Raw genomic sequence first — 22,406 nt, forward strand, 5'->3', positions numbered from 1 at the left:
TTTAGGACTTCAGAGGAAGAGCTGAGTTAACATATTTCTCAGCTCATTGAATGTTAATGTCATTGGTTTACACAAAGCCCCTCTCCGGTAGTTATTCTTGTATGTATGTATGTATGTATGTATGTATGTATGTATAATTATTCATATGACATTTCCATTCTTCCCTTTCATATGCAATCATTCCAATATGTTTAATATATATCTTTTGGCTCATTAAGTGTTCTCCCAAAATTTGTGTTATTGTTTTGTGTTCAAGTTTTCTGTGTGGTCAAGAAAATATTGTATCATATGTGTTTACACACATACACACCCACAACACACACACATCTGAGGGGTTCTCAAACATCGCTGCACATTGGAATCACCTGTATAGCTTTAATCTAATGTCTCACTTGCAGCTCATACCAAAAAATCAGACTCTATGATGGGACCCAGGCATTATAGTTCTTAAATTACTCCAGGTGATCTCAATGCACAGCCAAGTTTGAGAACCGGTGATATATATCATTCTATTTTTTTACTTTTTTAAAAACTTGGCACTGTTTTAAAGATCTGTCCATGTTTCTCCTTGTGTATCTAGTCCAGAGATCAGCAAATTTTTTTTTTGTAAGGGATATCACATAGTAATCATTTTTGGCTTTGCAGGTCATGTGGTCTCTGTTGCAACCCAGCTCTGCTGTTGTAGTGTGAAAACAGCCATAGATAATACCTAAAGAAACAGACATAGCCATTTTCTAATAGAACTTTATTTATAAATTATTTGTAAACAAAAAGACAAAACCAAGAGGTGGGCCACATTTGGCCCATGGGCCATAGTTTGCTGACCTCTGATGTAGTCATTTGTTTCCAATTACTGGGGCATCTCCATGGGGTGCATCTACTACATTCACCTATCCTCTCTTCTAGTTAGAGGTTAGTTTGCTTCAAATTCTTCACTACCACAAGTTATTTGCAATGAATATGAATCTGCTCATCTACTCATATCCTTATGGCCCCATACAATAAGTTATTTGGGATTTTCTGGACTATAGGGCATCAGTAACAGTAACTTTGACTATATAATTCTAGGTCTCTCCAGAATAGCTGTATCAGTTTACACTCCCACCAGCAGAACATAAGAATTCCTGGATCCTCACATCCATACCAACACTTGGCATTATCTAGCTGTCTAAATTTTGCCAGTTTAATAGTTTAATTTGCATTCCTGATTATAATATTTTGTTTATTTGTGTGATTATCTGGTTAATAACTGTCTCCCATAAAATTCTATACATACTCCATGAGGGCAAACATCTTATCTGGTTTTGCTCGCTCTTATTTCCAGTGCCTAGCATAAGCCTTGCACGTAGTAAGTGTCCCATAAATATTAGTAGAACAAATAGGCAGATATGTGAGCACCTCTGTGTTAGTCATACAAAAACATTCATTTTTTGTTGATAGGTTTGAACTGGTGACTTGAGTTGAGAAAAGGGAACCTGTTTTGAGTAGCAGGATTCCTAACCTCAAGAGGACTTATACTTTGGGAAAGAGGGCAAAAGTATTCATGTATTCCACTTATTAAAAAAAATTTCAGCATTTATGCTATGTTCCAGGCATTATGCACAATGGTGAGCAAGACAGCTACAGTCCTACCCTCAGGGAGCCCACAGTGTGATGGAGATGTCAACTAGTTAGGCAAAATATTGTCATACAGTGAGAGGAATGGTATGATTGGGTAAGTGTCAGATACTCTGGAGGCTCTTAGTAGGTGTCCCCTAACATAATCTATTGGGAGTTAGGGAAGACAAGTACAGTGAAAATACAAGATGAATCCTTATGTATGCCCAGCAAATTTCCCTGGCAGCAGGATGTTAAAAAAAAAACTCAGGGACTCATAGAAGAGAACAGTAATATTCTAGCAGTGTTATACAAACAAGCTTAGATGTGTCTTCAAGATGTTCTGCAAATAGTGGAGTGATTTAAAGGAATTTAAGATAATTATACTTAAATCCCCTTTCTCCAATTGTTCTATTTTTGACTCCTAGAGAGGAATTGCTGGAGTGGTTCTTTTTCACTTTATTAGCTGTAAAATAAACATCTCCAGATGCTCAGAAATGTAAAGGCTACCATGCTTCTTTGGCCAATGGCTGATATGATTAGTAATGAATACAAAATATTCAGTAAACCATAACTGATCTCTTGCCATTTTGAAAGTTTAACTGTTTGGGGAAAGTTTTGGATTCCTGTGAAAAGCAGATTTGAAATTTAATGGCTTGAATTTGCTTATTGAGCACTCCCTCATCCCCACCACTTATATACACACCCTGAAGAGTTTCACTAAGTATTATCATGGATTTAAAAGTCCATAAAAATCCAGTTTCCAAACAACAACAATTACTTCAGCTATCCTTGCTTATTCTTCCTACTCTTTCTGCATCATTTATTTTCATCTCTCCCTTCCTATTTTTTTCCTTTTTCCCCCTCTAACAATGTTAGGAGCAAAGACTGATATTTATTTATTTATGCTTCATTTTATGATTGGAAGAAAGCCGCAGGCATCTGGTCCACACCCCACATTGTTAGAGACAGAACTTGGGTCCAGAAGGTTAACCAACCTGTTTACAGTCTCACTGCCTGTGTTTATTCTCAGTGGTGGTGGGGAGGTGATGGGGAGAATCAGGATAAAGAGCAAAGAACAGTTCTAGATAAGGTAACAAGTGTTAGGAAAACTACTAGCACAGGAAATTAAAAGCAACAACAAAGAGCACACAGATGGCAGTGTTCCATCAACCCTCTATATTGTCTTGCTTATCTTTGAGGACTGCCATAGAATAAATAGTTCTTGATCCCTACTACACTCAGGACACTGTTGTGGACATGGCTAAGCACTGATGTCTTCCCTGGTCTGAGGGTTATTCTCTGTTACCACTCCTCTTCTCCGTTCCTGTCCCATACCATTCTCTGCCCTTCTCTGTCCTGCTCTGTGATCTCGGAGGAGGATCCCCATGGACTGCATCACCAGACTTCCTTACCACCACACCTTTAGTTGAGCTCAATCAACAGAGGCACAGGCATGAGATAGGACAAAAGGAAAACAGGTAGAAGTATTTCTTCCCACCCCTTCCTTCTCAGACAGCAGCTGAGATCTTCTATGACTATAGCACCATTGTGCACCCCCTTCCCTCCTCTACGTGACAGCTCACAAGGGGCTCTGTTTTTTCCCGTGTTCTCCTCAGGCTTTCAGATGGTAAAGGCTTCCTGCTGTGCTAGTCTCTGTGTGCCTCAACACCTCTTATTTGTTCTTATAACCCAGTTGTGGTCTCTTTATTTAAGTTTCTTCATTTGAACTTTCTGAGTTGAATTCTGTTTTCTATTGGGATCCAAACTGATAGGATGATTCCTCTATCTTACAGTACTTTCATTGATAGTACTAGATGTAGAACAGTACTATAGAAATTTAGAGAATGAAGAACAAAAATCTTGATCTTACAACCTCATTGCAGAAATGGGAAAGACATAAATACACATGCAGGGATGTTAAGTCCCCAAACCCAGTAAACAAGAGAAGAATCAACCCCATATGTACAGAGACAGGTGCAAGACGCACACAAGTAGGAAAGTGGGGAAGATAAACATGTTTCTCTGAATCTCTGTTCCCACCACAGTGTGATTCACAAGTGCCTGCTTGTGCTGTGAGCTCTCCCATAGGGCAAGATCATCATAACACAATGTCACCCCAGGGGGTGCCCACATTTTAGCTTGCTTGTTGCTGGGGAAAAGACTTGCTGCTTTGTGTTTCATTTGATGAAGGTAATGCTTCCTTATCGGAAAATCATTCCATTCTAAGGTACTTTATGTTTTCCTGTTTCTCCAAAGTCTGTCATTTCCTACATGGTGTATATCTGTTTCCCTTTGTCATGGTTTAGAGGAAATACCACATTTCGTGAAGATTTCATTTATGAGAAGGAAAAATAGCAGTTTTAATACTGTAAGTATTTTGTTGTTGTTGTTTTCTGAAGCAACATAGTGAAGCTCATGCATGATGGGCCAATGCTCCTCTCTCTATGACTTCCTGGGGCATGTACCCATGAACTGGGTGATGAGCCTCTTTGTAGACAGATATTGTTCTTTCATTTTGTCTTTATACAGTGGGGTGTATATCTTCAGCCACTCATAGCTTAGTGCATTTTCAGTCTTGTTTTAGCCACTGGGCTAAACTCAAGCACAAAGGGCTCTTCATAATATCTTTCTGTTATGGATTTGGGGCAGGGGGGCCTTACAAACACTTTTCTGTGGCTGTGTTTTGGCCCAGAAAAGCTCATTTCAGTGGTGTCCAGGGATATGTTGTTAGCAATCACTCAAGAAAGCCCACAGGGCAAAAGCTCTTGTAAAGCATTAGGATTTTACTTCTCTTAAATTCTTCAGGTAATATAAATGAGGAGAAAACTCTGGGAAGCCCCAAAGGAGGGCCTCTTGTGTTACCGTAATATACACAAATTTAATTTAACTGCACTTCAGAATTCATTTATTCATTCACTTAACAAAAATATATTAGGCACTTACTGTGTGCCTGACACTAAGCAGGGTATGAACAACATTTAAAGTCAAAAAGGAACGGCCTTGGCCTTGGTCCTCAAGAAATTTATAGCCCTGTGGCTTATCTGTTCACTACCATTTAAAGGCAACCCCAGAAGCCAAATAACCTTCTTGGACTTATTTCTTAAGTTGTTCCACTTGTTTTATCACAGGCTATAATAAGTGGTATTGTACATTGCAATTTTAGCTTCTTTATTTTATTTAAACATTACAACTACTCTGTGAAGTCAATCCAGTTAGTATAGTATCCCCCATTTTATAAGTTAGAACTGAGATACTATGTAAGCCCAAAGATTTACCCTGCAGTCACAGTTGAGAGAAGTCAGGCCCTGAACCTCACTTGAGAAAAGCCTTTGCCTTCTCCACTTTACCACTGTCTCGTACCTGGCCTCTGTTACAGTTTTCTCGATGTGTTAATCTTGTCCGTCACCTAGAAGACTTTAAGCTCCTAAAGGCTCAGTGTCATATATTCTTTGAACTACTCAAAACATTTAACACAATATTGAGCATATTGTTAATCCATATGGATTGGGTATATTGATTTAGCAAGATTTAAGTTACACTTTGAGATATGATTGAGAGAACTGACAAGGTAGTTCAAGCTCACCTCTCCAGGACCTACATATTTAAAACAGCATTGGCATTGACTTCTTCCTTTCCAAATGACATTCTTCTGGACGGGTTTAATTTACTGTGGGTTAGGATAATTGGGAGAGGATGAGACCACTACCTGGGAGAGTTAATGGCTGAAGATCTTACTCATATTCTTCACTGGAAGTTAATGCATGAGTAATTCTCGAGTGGCTTAACCAGGCCCTAGATTTCACTGGGGAGATTATGATTTTAATTTAACATATCCTGCCATACAGTGTGTGAAATATGCAGCCAGCAGCGATCGCTATGAGATGAAAGCCCAGTTGTGTTTATTTTAAGAGACTTGTGGTTCTTTGCCAAAGCCAACATTCCTGGGCAGTGAATAGACTGAGTGAATCATTCAAAGTAGGTGAGAGGTCACAAGCCTGAAAAATAAAGAAGAAGAAAGCTGAAAGCTTTTCCTGTCAAATGGCAACCTTTGAAAAGGCATTTATAAAGCAAAATCTATTATGGAAATAGGTCTTTTCAAGATGAACCTTCTGCCTGTAAATCCTAAAGACCTCTTCTTTAGCTCCAGATAATTAGCCCTGTTGTTGTTCACCTTTCTTGGAAATCAGGGCAGAGAAATACTCTAGTTCCTATCTCTGGCTTTGGACAATGCCCTCATTAGAGAATAGAACAGTATCCATGTTCTTTTTTTTTTGTTTTTTTTTTTTGTTTGTTTGTTTTGAGACAGAGTCTTGCTCTGTCGCCCAGGCTGGAGTGCAGTGGTGCGATCTCGGCTCACTGCAAGCTCCGCCTCCTGGGTTCACGCCATTCTCCTGCCTCAGCCTCCCGAGTAGCTGGGACTACAGGCACTTGCCACCACACCCGGCTAATTTTTTTTTTTTTTGTATTTTTAGTAGAGACAGGGTTTCACTCTGTTAGCCAGGATTGTCTTGATCTCCTGACCTCGTGATCCGCCTGCCTCGGCCTCCCAAAGTGCTGAGATTACAGGCATGAGCCACCGCGCCCGGCCAGTATCCATGTTCTTGAGGGCAGTGTAGGCACTTTATTTGTGAGAAGCAGGCTGGCATACTGCCCATGACTTTAATGAGTGTCAGACAAATCTTCATCACCAACACTGGATTCCTTATGTATCAAGCATTATGGAATATCAACAAGGGCCAGGCATGACATTAAAGGCTCAGGATATGACAACTATTTATTAAGCACCTACTGTGGAGCAGGCATCTATTTAATCCTCTCTCATCCAATAATATGGGTATTCTAAATTTCCAGTTAACAGATGAGGAAACTGAAGTTTGTGGAAGTGAAGTCGCGTAGTTGGTTAGTGATCAAGATAAGATTCAATACTGAGAAGGAAGAAAAGAACCCTTTCTATTACCACCAACTAAAATAGTGGAATAAAAAAGAGTATGCAGTTCATTCTCTGACTATATGAAATGCAACTTCTATCTTTATATGAAAGACAAACAACGAACAAAGCAAATCCTGCCATTCACTATACCGTAGAACATCAGGATTGAAGATGCCTTCTGTGAGCCCAGCCTTAAGAGAAATCAAAAGGAAACAAATCACAAAAGATACACAAAGTTGGGCCTGTGAGTGAACAGGGCCGGAAACTTGAACTCCAGTGACATGACATGCACAGCAGAAATCCACCCCAGTTATCTCTTGAGATATTCCTTGAGATGAAATGCTGGAGTTTCCAGAGGCTCCATTGAAAATACAGGGCCTCTGGAAGGGGAACTCAATAGGCTGTATCAGATTTTCCCTAAATTGTTTCATTTGGTAATTAGTCATCATCTTATGGAGCAGGAAGAACCTGGCTGAGGGCCCAGTGGGATGGATCCCAGTGGGATAGACTGGCGCACCTCACTGAAACTGGGTATGATGTAAAGTTCTGGGGCAGGAACAATTTAGGGAAAGCAGTTCCAGGTGGAGAGCAGCCCTTGGGAAGCAGGAAGGCCCCTTCTCAGTGGTGGGGTACAAAGCTCTAGAAGGGAGTCTCAAGTAGAAAGATGGAAGTTAAATTCACCAGAGCTCATTTGTGGGGGCAACAGTGAGGGTGAGCAGTTGGGGAGCATCTTTTAAAGGTTCACATCTGGGCTGTCAATTGAGTTTTGGTGGTGATAGGGTGTGTATTGTGTGTTCACTCACATGCACGTAAAATTTTCTTTTAATGAATATTTTGTCAGAGCCTTCACTTTCCCTTTTATTACCTCTTCAGTGGATATGTTGGGGAACATATACTGGAAGAGGCTTTTGAGAGCTGTGCTTTGTGGGAATATTCTTGGCAAGCCCTGAGTGTACACACGGCCTCAGCTGATGATTCTCCAGGGAAACCTGGTGTTCCCTTCATTTTCAGGTGGGCGATTTGGAGACAACACAGACCTTTATATGAAGGACTGATGCATGTGTATGTTCAGGAGGGGGTTGGGGAAACATTTGGGAGTGATTTTCCTCTGGTCCCTTATGGCTTTGGTGGTACCACTGTCTCCCTAGCCCCCATGCCAGATTGATGGAATTAGCATCTTTTGTGATTTATTTTCTTTTACCCTTTCCTAAAACCTAGCTGATTGAAGACACTGCCCCAGTCATTTCCAACATACTCTGCTGCCTCTTCAGCCTGTCATGGGCTCTCCTGATTCAGAGCAGAGGTGGATACTGGCAAGGGACAGGCAGCCCCTAGATGAAGGTTGAGCTGACGGTGGCTGCTTTTACATAGTTTGGAGAACAGGCGAGAGAGAGGAGGGCAGCAGTCTCTGGTACGGAGCCCTGGAGGGGACAAAGGAGCAGCAGCCACAGCACAGCCTGTGGGGAGGGAAAAGGAGAGAGGATTGTGAAGCTGAGCATCTAGCTTCTAGCCAACCTATGAAATACAGAGCTGGCTGTAATCAGCTCCATACACACTGCTTCTTCTTAGAGAACATACAAAGCAAAGCATGAATGTAAGTTGACCATATATATAATTATCAATTATGTATTTAGCATTTGTTTATGTATTTAATGAACACACATAGGATTGACTATATCCTAGGCATTATCCTAAGGGCTTTATAAATAATAACTCATCGAATTCATCACAACTATATGAAGGAAATGAAGGCACAGGTTAGCTAACTTGCTTAAGGTCACACCCTCAGTAAGTGGCAGAGCCAGATACAAACCCCCCAGAATAATGTACTTTGCTACATTACCTCTTTTGCTAGCATGTCAATGAGAAAATGAAGGAAGTGCCTAGCACTAAATATACCATGTGAAAACAATAATTGTTGTTATTATTATTATTAGCTAGTGCTCCTCTCCTATAATACTTGCAGATGGCTTAAGCACCTGTGAAGAAACAGTTTAGTACAGTTCCAGTTCTGGAAGCCTCGGTTCAGATACTGATTCTACTACTCATTAGCTGTGAGATATTAGACAAGTTACTTAATCTCTCTATGCTTCAGTTTCTTAATATGTAACATGGAAATGATAATAGTCTTTGCCTCGTCGGTTTGTTGTGCATAGTAAATAAGGTAATGTTTGTACAGCACTTAGCAAAATGCCTGATACACAGTAAGTGCTCAGTAAATACTTGTTCGTGTTACTACCTGTTTCAACTGAATTAAATTAATTTTCATTTTTCAGAGCTTCTTTTCATTTAGTCAGTCACTTATTTCCAGAGATTTCCTGGTGATGTTGCCTTACATTTATTTGTGGAAATGCCAGTATGTTTTAAGCTTGCAGGTGAGTTACTCCATTTAATTTTGAAGTTGCTGGGGCAGGTATTGTCCCCTTGTAAAGAATGTGGAAACTGAGGCCAGAGAGATGAAATGACTAGATCAAGCCTATATAGCCAGTCATGGTAGGTTTTTGACTAATATTCCAGAGCTCTTTCCAACATATGCACACCCATACCTACCCCCCTACCCACACGCAGACACACCCTTGGGCTCCCTAATCTGGTGTCGCCTGACCTAAATTCTTGAATCTCTTGCTGTCCACATTAGTAGAGACCTATTTTCTCCATGTGCTTCTTTGGAAGATGATGAAGAAGTAACCCTCTATAGACTCTGCTCCCTCCTTCTCCCCTTTTCCCTCCATTTCACATTTACAGCTTTAGGGACTCACTAAAGCCTGCTTTCAGGGCTAAGAGCCAGACCATTTCCTATGTGGGATTTTCAGGGAATGATAAAGGTAACAGGACTAGAGACTGCTTTATCATGAATGTTGTTTTTTATGTCAATGCTGAGCCCAAATCACAGACCTCACATGTAATTTTTTAGGCAGTAAGTTTGGACTAAATCCAGAGCTTGGCCTTTTACTTTCAGCACTAAGTAGAAGAGATATGAGGGCTGATGGATTGGAGAGGCCTAGTTGGAGAGTGACTGGAGGGGCTGGACTTGGCCTTGTGCTGCATGGAGATCTGCCTTGAGATCCAACCAAGGACTCTGGGAGGAAAGAGAGGTTTGGGTTTTGGGGATATGCCTGTTGCTTCTAGGAGGGCAATTGGGGTTCCCTTGCATATGGTTCCAGATCAAGTTTCATCTCTTTGGCCACAGGACATTTTCTTAAGCTCCGTGGTTGGACAGTTGCTGCCTGGAGAGGAGGTGCTTGCTATAAGGGCCCCAGCACATGGAAATCCTGCTGCATTGGTGTCACCTTGTGCTCTCCAACTAGCCCTTGGCCCCTTATGCTGCCCCCATCCCCTGCTTTCTGACCAGAGTCCTCCTCAACAATACAAATCTTCTTATATCCTCAGACTTGAATAACTACTGTTCTCTGGATCTAGCTTTGTGTTTTCTAACCTGGTAAGCAAATTCTCATAGGGCTTTGTGGTCGTCAATGATCATGGATTTGAATGTCACCTTCCTCATGTTAGTCAGAGTTTTCTGGAATCAAAACCTTACCTGAAAAATTGAAGCTAATGATGGAATTTCAGGCACTGGTATAGACCCCAATGCCTTTCAAATGATTCTACCCAGAATGCTTACTCTTCTGCCCACCCATAGAACCAACTCTGAATTCCTATGTAAACAAAGACATAAGCTTTTTTGATGAAAACCCTAGAGAGGTAGTACAATGTGGTGGTTGGATGTTCTCACTCATAAGTGGGAGTTAAACAACGAGAACACATGGACACAGGGAGGGGAACTTCACACACTGGGGCCTGTCGGAGGGTGGGGGCTAAGGGGAGGGAGAGCATTAGGACAAATACCTAATGCATGCGGGGCTTAAAACCTAGATGACGGGTTGATAGGTGCAGCAAACCACCATGGCACATGTATACCTATATAACAAACCTGCACGTTCTGCACACGTATCCCAGAACTTAAAGTAAAAAAAAAAAAAAACCAAAACCAAAATCCAAAACAAAACCAAAAAACACAGGTACTCACTAGGAAAAAAAAAGATGAATTATTCTTATGTAAGCTGTCTTTACGTAATAAAGCTAAATAAGTGAAGTGAATCCAGGTACTACTAAAATTTTAAGGAAACACTTTCAGAAAAAAAAAATGCGGTGGTTAAGATTAAGGATCAGGGAAGTGAAATGCATCCCACCTTCATTTACGTTTTTCAACCCATTCTGTCTAGTGTGCGCCACTCCATTCTCCCTGGTCTCCCTGATTATACATTGTTTCCTTCCAGTTTCTTCAGACTTGACCCCATGGTCAGTGACGGGGACTTGGCACAGGTAGGGAACAATCTCTCTGTGTAGCTTACTAGCAGGCTTCATTGCCTGTGAAGGTGCTCGGTCATAGCCCATGCAGCAAGTCTGCATGGTTAGTCTGCTGCTGAAAGGATGCCTGCTTCTGCATCACAATAGAATTTAGTTGTGGTTAAAGTTCCCCCCAGTCTTGAGATTCTGTGAACCTTCCTGTCTCCCACCTCTCACCTTCACCAATGACTGGCCCTCCTGAGTGGGGCTGACAATGGAACATGAGAGGCAGATGCTGAAGTTCCCTCACCCTTCTCTTAAGCACTGTCTGTGGAGATGAGAGGACGTTCATGATGGAAAGTCACCTCAGCAGTGAGCGGTTCGGGAGTAGTAAGTAGTATTCGTTTCAAATGCCAACCTTAATTTGAAAAGGTAGCCTCATAATGAATGTCACTGTGCATGGGAGTGTTCTCAGGGATGACCCCATTTTTCTGGGATGACAGGTGGGAAGAGCCACCCAGGACTTAACAATGACGCTTCTGTGTGACAGACTGGACAGAAATCAAGCATTCTCCTGAGGCCATGACTTTTATGTTTGTCTCATGAAGTCTGAGAGAGGTGGTAGATTGGAAGAGGGGGAGTTACATGCCACAAGCAACAGGGGACAATCTGTTCAGCGATCAGGGAGAATGGAGTGGCAATAAATCCTTGCCTGAATGCTGCGGACAGGAAAACCATGCCCCAGATGGCAGCATAAACATTCCATTATGCATCAGATGCTTGGCAGAGGACATTTGGGTCCTTGCTTTCTTCCCCAGGCATCAGAACCTTCCCTCTGAGGGCCCACAGACAGAAGATAAGGCCAGATGCCAGGCCCCAAAGGACAGGCAATTAAGCATAGTAAAAAATAGGGGCACTAGGTGAGGATTTTAGGTCTAGTCCACTGTTTACCAACTGTGTGACCTTGGGCTGGTCTTTCAATCTCTCTGAGCCTTTCTCTCTTCATCTGAAAGATTATGATATGATTTCTATTTTGTAGGGATACAGTGAGGGCTAGATGAGCATCATAGATTGTGTTCTGCAGAAGCAGAGCTTGCAGTGATAATTCTGTGCCAATGATTTATTAAGAACGTGCCCCCAGGGGAGATCAGTAAGGCAGTGGGGGAAGTAAGACAGGGGTGAGAAAGAAGCTAAGCAAGTCTCAGCTTCAGCTTGATCCTGCAGGAGAGCTCAACAGGGTACATTATACACCCAATTAACTCAACTTGGAGGGTGTTGGCTTTCCTGTTCTAGTCAGTTACCAGCCAAAAGCCTGAAGGTAAGGGGTGGTGGTGAATGTAAACTCCCAGGCGTTTCCAGTTCTCTGTATCTGAGGGATGGCTCCAGGTTTGGTGTGGGCTGTTAGAAGCCAAAGGACACTGAAGCTGGGAGAGGAGTTCATAGAAAAAAAATATAAGGAATAAAAGTATCTGGACCAGAAACTAAAAATTACAGTATCTTCTACGATGAAAAAAATATTTGTATTGGTCAGGGATTCATCATGGATTACCCAAATCACATGGATCTGCTTTCAACCGGGAACAGAGTACCAGCTCATGCCCCTAGACCTCCATAAGAGAGTGAAATCTTCAACTATCTGTAAGTGATCTCATATTGAAAGCCTGGACAAAAAAAAAGAACATTTAGGGAAGGCTGTCTAAGGGAAAAGCCATTTCTTTCTTCCAGTAAGCACATTGTACTCTGTCCTAGAATGAGACAGAGAAGAGACATACCGAATGGTCCATATTAATGTAACCCCTTTCAGAATCGCCTTCACTGTGTGGTGCTTCATACTATGAAAGACCAGCAACCAAAGACATCTAGAAACACATTGTATTAAGAAACATTAGGTTTGTTGAGCTAGTTGCCACAAAAGAGAGAATACAGAGGAATCCTAAGGCCCTTGGAAAGAGGGAGCAGGCAGGGGCCCCTCATTGGGATTAGGCTTACTCCAAAAGATTCTCAGGAAGAATTAGGAAGCAGGGACCAATTATGGATTGAACGCTCTCAAGAAGCAGGGGCAATTTTGTGTTTGGGCATCTCAATAGTTTTTATACAGAACAAATAAGGCTGGAGCTGTCACAGGTAAGGGAACAGCAGTCACTCATGTTATTCAGAGAAGGAGAACGTTTAGTTATTTTTGTGATTACTGGGTGGCTTTATCTTTATCTTGTTCCAAATATGATCATGGAATGGTCTTGTCCCAGCACTGTTTATGTTAGTTGAGAACATCATGGTCTGGCTGCCAGCAGGACCATTTCTCACTCTCTCTGGTTGTCGGCAGGGATGTATTTTATTTCCTTCCACAATGGCATATACTTTTTTCTCATCAAAGTTAAAAGAAACAGCCCTGCTAGTTCTACAGCAGCAGTACAAATTCTAAGGAGCATGCTAGCCCTTGTGCCACCTGGAATACGGCACAAAATATCCCATAGGAATTTCATTCAAAATTTAATGCCAAGAAAAAATATCTACTTAAGGAATGATAGTCTTTCTTCTTCATGATAGCAAGGTCTAGGCAACACATCCTACTTTTTTCTTCTTCGTCTGCCTTTTAGGATGCCCAGAGCCATATTTGAAGCTCCTTTGACCTTTTTGGTTTGCACATATGCAGTCAATTTTCTCCCTGATATTAACTTTCTATTTCTATTTGGCTATTTTTTTGTTGTTGGCTTCTTCAGATCAAAGTGGCGAAGGAATGAATAAATTCTGCATTAAGCCATATTGCACAGCTTGAAACGAACACAAAATTAGATCGTGCATTAGTTCCCAGTTATTTTATGAATGTAACGTGCCTCTCATAATTTAAGAGGAGAGCATCTATCTTTTCTTTCTTCAATTTCCTTCCTTCCCATAACATAGCACAAAGAAATGTTAAATAGATGTTATTTGGAAACTTTGTTTTTGATGGAGGATATTTTGGGGATTCTTGCAGGCAGACAGTAGAGGTCACCATGGAGCTGTGCATGACGGAGCGGCCTCTCATGGACCTGGTAATTTAGCTGGGTCGGTCTGAAATTGCATGAGGTTTAATCATTCAATTCAGATGAGTATACTTTTTGCTCTGGTCATTCAACAGACAGCACTTTGTTATGGTTGTCTTCATGTCACTTTGCTAATACAGTTGTTTGGAGGAGAGAAAGCAGCTTTTATATATTGTTTATTGAAAAAAAATCCATCTTAAGCACTAAGGAACTCTGGGAAAAATGGTTACAAAATGTGTTTACTTAAATATTGTGAAACGAGGATGGAAATTCGCAGTGCAGGGTATTTGTCATCTGCTCATGACTAGCAGATGGCCGCCTCCTCCTCATCCTCCTTTGCGAGCCGAATGACTCACATCTTACAGGGTGTGCAAAATGAAATTTCGAAACTCTCCAGAGTAGAGGTGGCAGTGCCATAACTCCATGCAGGAGGAGTGTGCCAGCCAGATTACTTTGCCAGCCAGCATGCTGCCAAAACTTCACAAAATGTCTCTCATTGGAAAAAAAAAATGCGTTTGGATGTCTCTCCACACATGTTCAATCCACCATCTCTGAAAGGATACAGGGTATATTTCAGGCTGTGGGGAAGCCTGTGTGGGTGAAAGGGAGCAGGTGGTCTGCCGGCCCGGAGCTGGGTAGTAATCACTTCTACCAAGGTGAATCACAGAAGATGGGCTCACCTGTTTTGGCTTGTCAACCCTAGAATGTTTGCAGGTCTGCCTCCAGCCATCAACAGAGCTGTCATATGCTCTAATAAATAAGAGATTAAATAGAGTTTAAAGAGATACAAGTCATTTACGTTCAAAGTTTTTCTTTTTCTCTTTTGTTTAATTAAAAGAAACTCCAGATCTGCTACACCAAAAAATAAAGGCTGTATTACAGGCAATTGTACTTGTTTTAAAAATAGAGCCCTGCCAGTCAGGTGGACTAACAGATAACTTGATTTTTAGCTGCAGATTCTACTTTCCTTCATCTGATAGCTAGTCACCAAAGATTTCTCCCTCATCTCCACCCCCTACCAATGAACTGCCCCTTTCAGAACCTCCCAATATTTACACCTTTGTGTAGTATCCTCCTTTTGAAGTCAAAAGAAGTCTTTGAGCTTTCACCTGGGTCTCTTGGAACACTTGCTCTGGAGGAAGCCCACTGCCATGTAGGAAGTCTGACTACCCTGAGACCTCTATGTTTTGAGGGAGCCACATATCACATGAAGAGACTGCATGGAGAGAGAAATTCCCGGCAAGCTCCTAGGTGTTTCAGGCTGTTGAACAAGATGTGACTAAAGAAGCCATCTTCAACATCCAGGCTAGTTGAGTGTTCTGATGACTCCAGCCGCCATCTACTGCAACCACCTGAGAGAACCCAAGAACTACCTAGCTGAGCCGAGTCAACCCATAGAACCATGACAGATAATAATACAGACGGTCCCTGACTTATGGTGGTTTGACTCATGATTTTTCAACTTTAAAATGGGACAAAATCATTCACATTCAGTATGCTCTTTGACTTATCTTGGGGCTAAGTCTGAATAAACCCATCATAAGTTTAAAATATTACAAGTCAAAAGTACATTTTCAACTTATAATGGGTTTATCCAGATGTAGCCCCATGGTAAGTCAAGAAGCACCTGTAAATTATTTTAAGACACTATGACGTTTTCCCCAAAACATAGGTAACCTAAACACCGTGACACTTTACACACACACACACACGAGAGAGAGACAGCGAGAGAGAGATCAAGTGGCTAAACAATAACTGATTGGCAGATTATGTTAAAACTTAGTAGTTGGAAGCACTTTTGTTGTGGCTTGAACCTCAAATATTTTCTAGGGGACCTTAGACTCTAGTGATATGATGAACAGAAACTCGTGAGTATATATAACACAGTGAATTTAAAAAATGCTCTTTGGTGCTGCATGAGATGGGGGCATACTCTATGAAGCTAAGGAGTAGCAGAGAACCTGGAAGTAATTAAATACAGCAGTACACTTGTCAGCCGTGGGGCCTCCATTCTTTGTTTATGTTGAGTACCTAGCCATCTGAAACATGTAGGTAACTGGAAGACGAGAAAAAAGGTCCTGACAAGTTATTTAGAGTAATGAAGAGAGAATGTTATCAAAAAAGATTAAAGGTTCTGTATTAGGAGAGCCTAGCTGAACAATGGTTAAGGAATGGCAGCATGCAAGAATGTTAGTGCCAAAGAGAAAGACACATATTAGTCATTTTTAGGATTGGGTTACAGCCAATGAGAGAGGGAGAAGAAGGGGCACAGAGAGCAAGGGAGTCAAAAGGAACAGACCTAGGATGTATAAATAGTAGCATTTTTAGGTTAAAATCTTTCCAGTCAACCACAACCGTTACATTGAAACAAGCAAAGTTTGGTGTAGCAGAAAGGGTACCAAAACACAAATTGGAAGGTCTTCGTTCATACTAACAGGTAGTATAAACCTGGCAAGTCACTTATCCTCTCCGGGTCTCAAGAAGACATATCATAACTCATAAAGGATTTTACAAAGGCAAAATATTATTGTGAATTATAAGAAAATTAGGAGTTGTACTTTATGAAATCTAAACTTCCTTTCAGCTGTAAAATCTTGTGATCCTAAACCATGAAAACAGAAGACAGTTTTAAATTTTAAAAATTAGATAACTAGGCTTGTAAACTGAAGTATGTATAAAATCTGTTATTGAAATTAGGTAATACATATAGAAAAAAATTTAGGAAAGGGCAAGGATCTTTATTTTATTTCCTGATATCTCCCAAGCATTTTGAACAATGCCAACACGTGGCAGGCACTAATAAAAATACTTGTAGACTACGTTAATAAGCAATTCCTGAAAAACCTAGGGAAAAAGTGACCTAAAAAGTAGTCATATCCACTATAAGTCTGTCCTTATCTTTTGTTTTTACAAGTTTTTCTCAGTTCTATTGCTTTGGCAGACACAGCCAAATTTCTAAACAATACTTAGTCTTGCTTCTCTTTCTCATTTTAAAGATAAATAAGGAAGCATATATTTTTCTCGATTAATGTTAATTCCTTAACTTATGATTTTTTATTTAAACGTTTTTAAAGAAAAAATTCAAACACATAAAGTAAATAGAATATCCCTTACCCAGATTCAGTAGTTATCCACATTCTACAACTTTAGTTTCATTTGTACTTCCACTACTTCTTATTCCCACTGGACTATATGTTTTAAAACATATAGTTACTCCCACTGGACTATATGTTTTGGACTATATGTTTTAAAGTAGATTTCCCCCCATCTAATAAAACAGAAGCTATTAACTGTTTAGTATTCTGCTTATCTTATCCTAGTGTACTCATTCGCGGTGTTTCAATTTCCCAATTTTTCAGTACATTACAAAGTTGCAAAGAACATCCCCAGGGTGCTATTTTTTCTGACTCTGGATTAAGTAACATTGCAATAATTTCAGAAAGGCTCTCTCTTAATGATTCCTTTGTATCTAGGGTTTCATAGCTCTTCTCTTTAGAAAGGGATTCACATCAGTCAGGGTTCTTGGTTGCAAACATCCGAACTTACTGTGGTTGGTTAGGCAGAAAATATATCTAACATATATTATTAGATGTCTCAATAGAACCTCTTGGAGGAACAGACCAGCCTCAAAGATATATGGGAAGGCACAACACCAAAATGATGCTGCAGGATGGGTCCAAAAAGGATGCCACCATTGTGACCACTGGGCACAGACAGCACAAATTGTCCCATTGATCCTGGACATGGATGCTGAACTGCTGCCATCACTGCCCCTGAAAGTCATTGCTTCTGCCATCATTTTCTTTAGAGACTGGTGAGACTCCACAGTGTTTAGAGACTCCACAGCGTTTAGAGACTCCACAGCGTCTGTTTCCTCATATTTGTCTCTTTTAAACTCATGTGAGTGCACCTCATTGGCTGAGTCTAATACAAATATTTACACCTTAGCTTCAAGAAAGGCTGGGAAAGTGAGTTTGGGACTCCTGTGTTGGGAAAGCAAAGCTCATAAGGTGAGCCATTCCTCAAACTCAGGTGTTCCAAAGGTCTGGATGGCTGCAAATTGTGACGTGTTTATTAACGTATCTTTAAATCTAAAATGATCTTTGAAGGAATTCTTAGACTGTATGAAAGGGAAAACACAGCTGACATTTTTACCTCCATACTATGAACAATTTGTTCATTTCTTCTAAGGTTAAAAAAAATTGCAATTCTTTTTTTTTTAGATGGAGTTTCACTCTCGTCGCCCAGGCTGGAGTACAATGGCGCGATCTCAGCTCACTGCAACCTCCACCTCCCCAGTTCAAGTGATTCTCCTACCTCAGCCTCCCGAGTAGCTGGGATTACAGGTGCACGCCACCCCGCCCAGCTAATTTTTGTATTTTTAGTAGAGACCGGGTTTCACCATGTTGGCCAAGATGTTCTCGATCTCCTGACCTTGTGATCTGCCCGCCTCAGCCTCTCAAAGTGCTGGGATTACAGGCGTGAGCCACCATGCCTGGCCAAAAATTGCAATTCTTTTAGTTTTGTTGTTGTTCACCTATACTATTTTACCTTGCTTTAATATCTTTTATCTTCTAGATCCTCTCTAAAACCTTCAAACCTCTCAATCATCTTAGAAGTCTTCCCCATGTAATAGCATTCCCTCTTCTTCTCAGCTTCCCCTGGTCTACCACCTTGTAGTTTTTCCTTTTCTTTTTTCTTTTTTTTATTTTACTTTAAGTTCTGGGATACGTGTGCAGAACGTGCAGGTTTGTTACATAGGTATACATGTGCCATGGTGATTTGCTGCGCCTATCAACCCGTCATCTAGGTTTTAAGCCCTGCATGCATTAGATATTTGTCCTAATGCTCTCCCTCCCCTTGCCCTGCCCCCCCCACCCCCCGACAGGCCCCGGCGTGTGATGTTCCCCTACCTGTGTCCATGTGTTCTCATTGTTCAATTCCCACTTATGAGTGAGAACATGCGTACTACCTTAGAGTTTTTCTAAAATAGTTTTATTCTAAGCCTTTCTTTGGTGCAATATTTTCTTTGCTCTACAATTTTCTCCCATTTAAAATATATTTTTCTAAGGCATATATGCTTCCCTTGATAAAGAAGGATGCATCTCAGATGCTACAAAAAGATGATGTTCACTGATATATGCTAACTCACTCTACAGTAGTTTTACAATTGTGGGCATGTTGAGATATTTTTACTAAGTTAGCATAGTGAGCCATCTACTTTCTATTAAAAAAGAAGGAAAAAAAAACAGACTAAGGAGATAAGACATTCACTCTTGTAGACTTTTGAAAATATTGCAGAACATTTGTAATTTATATCAAACCTCTTTAGTTTGCCCTACACTATGCCCTATGTCCATTTATGCTGCTTACTGCATGAATACGCTCACTCTTTCAAATGAAATTTGGATAATAATTTTAATTTCAAATGATAGACAAAGATCACTTTACCATATGTGAAAAAATATTGAAATGTGTTTATTACACATTATCAGGAGCAATAAAATAAATATACCAAAAGGTCACTCTAGAAAATGATTTTGTGAATCAAATAACATGGCAGGCTTCCCCTGACAGATATAAACCACGAAACCACCATGAAAAGATTTATCTCTCAGTTGATTTTCTTCTCTGTATCACTAAAATACCAAACTCAGCTACTTACATAATAATCAGTGCAACAGTCATTTTTAAATGTTTGAATTATCCTCTACTTCCCTTAAGAAATATAATTTAATAGGCAATTCAGTGAAAATATACTATTGAAATGTTTGGACTAAAATCAGCCATGAGCTAAAGTCTGTTTTATACTGTTTAGATTTTTTGGGGGGAGGGGGTGGGGTCTTTGTTTTTCATCAGTGAATGCAAATGAAACATTTAGGAGACAGAGGTCAAATGGAATGTCAATGTGAAATATGAATAAGACCAACTTTATTCTGACTAGTAAGCTTCTGAACTTTACTAAAACAGTTTCGTGATAATAAAGGATTTGAATATTTTGCATTTTTTATTGCTAGTTTGAGAAAAATTATTAAAATATAATGCCTTTCCATCAAAGTGTTACACTGAAAAGGCTTATTCTGAAACAAACAAGAAATGAGATTTGCAATCTCCAATAGACAGCGAGGGAGGTAAAAGAAAAAAAAAAGCAAGAAGAATTTAAAATAAAGATACAGTTTGTATTAGTTTTGTATTGTTGTGGAACAAATTGCCACAAATTTAGCAGCTTAAAACAATACTTATTTATTATATTACAGCTTCCACAAGTCAGGATTCCAGCCACGGCTTAGCTGGATCCTCTCAGAAGGCTACGATCAAGGTGTCAGCCAGACTGAGTTCTCATCAGAGGCTCGACTAGGAGAGGATCTGCTTCCAAGTTCCCTCAGGTTGTTGGAAGGATTCATTTTCTTGTGGCTAAGCTCACAGCAGCTTTCTTCTTCAAGGGCATCAGGAGAGTGGAGAGCAAGTCTACTCAGAGACTTCTATACAAATCATAAGGTAATCACATGAGGGACATACCATCATCTTTGCCATATTCTGTTGGTTACAAACAAGTCATCAGTTCCACCTGCACTCAAGGGGAGGAGATTGTGAACATGGGGGCCATCTTAGAATTCTGCCAACTTTACAGTTGAAACAGTATTTTTTAAAATGCCAATGAAATCCAAGATAGAGAGTTTATCTTGGATAAACTTTTAGCACCTTTTGATTAACATACCTGTTGGACTTTACAACTGTAAGATTAGTAAGCACAAGATTCCCCAGTATTTCAAGGATTTAAAGGGAACATGGTAAAAAGGTACACTTTGCTATGCAAAATCTAGCAATCTAGCATTGCTGTGGCCCTGGCCAGTTTGCAGCTCTGGCCCAAAGAGGGCTGCTGAGTCCAGCCCTGTCCACATTGTATAGGAGCACACCTGAATACATCACGCAATCCTGTTTGTGGCACCACTGATGAATTACCCCTACTCAAGTGAACAGGCATTGAGACCGTAAGGGGACCACAGGGTCTGGTTCATTCTCCACAAACACAGTCTTCCTTGAATGTCAGCAGTGAGTTTAGTCATCTCATTAGGAGACTTGAACAGAAGTGAAGGTAAACACTCTTCATGTCAGAAAAAGATATAACGTGGTAGGTAGTAAGATATGTAAATAAAGGACTACAGTTCTCTGCCTTTTGAAAGCATACCTGTGCTACTTGTCTGAAGTAAAAAAAAAAAAAAACTGTGCATTATTCTGTATGCAGCATCTTTTGCATGTGTTCATGTGTATAAACAGGATTATGGGTTATGATGTAGGAATTGAGGATAAACTACATTTTATATTTTTTCATATTGTGGAAAGAAGAAATAAACTATACTCCTGTGTTAGCTGGATTCTCTGAGAAGCAGATGCTGAAATTGAATTAGAAGGGCAAAAGGTACATTGGGAAGTAACACCTGTGAGGACGCAGGATTTGGCAAAGAATGTTGTGTCTGCACAACTCTATGTGACCCATAAAAGTCATAGATCTGGCCTTTAATTTTTTAAAAGAATCAAGAAGCTCTATGATTTTGTAGTATCTGGCTCTTGTTTATAATGATTAGAACTATCTCACAGAACCTCAGGGGCTTAGGCAAATTCTCAGAGGTTGTCTATGCCAACCCTTCGTTGTTAGACAGGGATGCATCAAATCACCCTGAGTGTGGGGAACATTTCCACCTTTGAGATGGCCCAGGTAAGTGGTTTTACAAAATCCTTTGTTCAGCTGTTTCACTAAGAGGTTGTAGACATTGGAATCTTTCTAACTAAATCACGTCTACTCCAGATTAAGAGTAGGATAGTATTCTCTGGTGGCTCCTTTCTTTTTGCTAGTCCCTCACATGTTGGGGTTCACTAATATCTTCTTCTCTTCTTTCTTATGAGTCTTCCCAAGAACTCATTCACTGCCATGGCTTCAACTTATGCCTCTATAGAAGCGGTTATCAACCAAGGGCTGTTTTGCCACCCAGGGGACATTTGGCAATGTCTGAAGACATTTTTGGTTGTCATGACTGGAGAACTGGTACCAGCACCTAGAGGAGAAAGCCCAGGGATGCTGCTAAACATCCTACAATGTACAAGACAGTCCCTCACAACAAAGAATCATTCAGCCCATAATGTCAATAGTGCCAAGGCTGAGAAATCCTGCTGTGTAGAGACAACTCCCATTTCACATCCTCTGCCCAGGTTTCACTCCCAGGCTCCACATGCCAAGATGAGGAATTTTTAATCTATATTCTAAATAGAGTAAAAAGCAAGGTCATCAAATGAAGAGGTGTTGGGAGCAAGACTGGCTTATTCCATTAAGCATAGTAGTCTAAGTGCCTGCTTGGGACCCACAATATTTTCAAGGGCCCATGAAAAATGTTTTAATTTTAATTTCTTTTGAAATCAGAAGGAAAAAATGCATATTGTAACAATGAATATATAATAATAAATCACACTTGGATTGTGTTTGTCTTTATAACAACTTGATGATGAAACATAATTTTTAGTATTTTTTAATAGAGGAAGGGACCCATGAAGGCAGAAGTATCCAGGGCCCA

At 40.4% G+C, this 22,406-nt stretch overlaps 1 long non-coding RNA gene across 1 annotated transcript in view; it reads left to right on the plus strand.

Annotated features, from left to right (window-relative positions):
- Positions 1-21,088, plus strand: part of LOC112130945 (uncharacterized) — a 42,503-nt gene extending 21,415 nt beyond the window's left edge. The window contains exons 2-3 of the long non-coding RNA XR_008517977.2: positions 18,063-18,185; positions 20,097-21,088. This is a non-coding gene — a long non-coding RNA (uncharacterized LOC112130945). The remainder of the gene's footprint in view (positions 1-18,062; positions 18,186-20,096) is intronic.
- Positions 21,089-22,406: the final 1,318 nt, after the last annotated feature.

Source organism: Pongo abelii, chromosome X, assembly GCF_028885655.2.
Source record: "Pongo abelii isolate AG06213 chromosome X, NHGRI_mPonAbe1-v2.0_pri, whole genome shotgun sequence".
NCBI lineage: Eukaryota > Metazoa > Chordata > Mammalia > Primates > Hominidae > Pongo > Pongo abelii.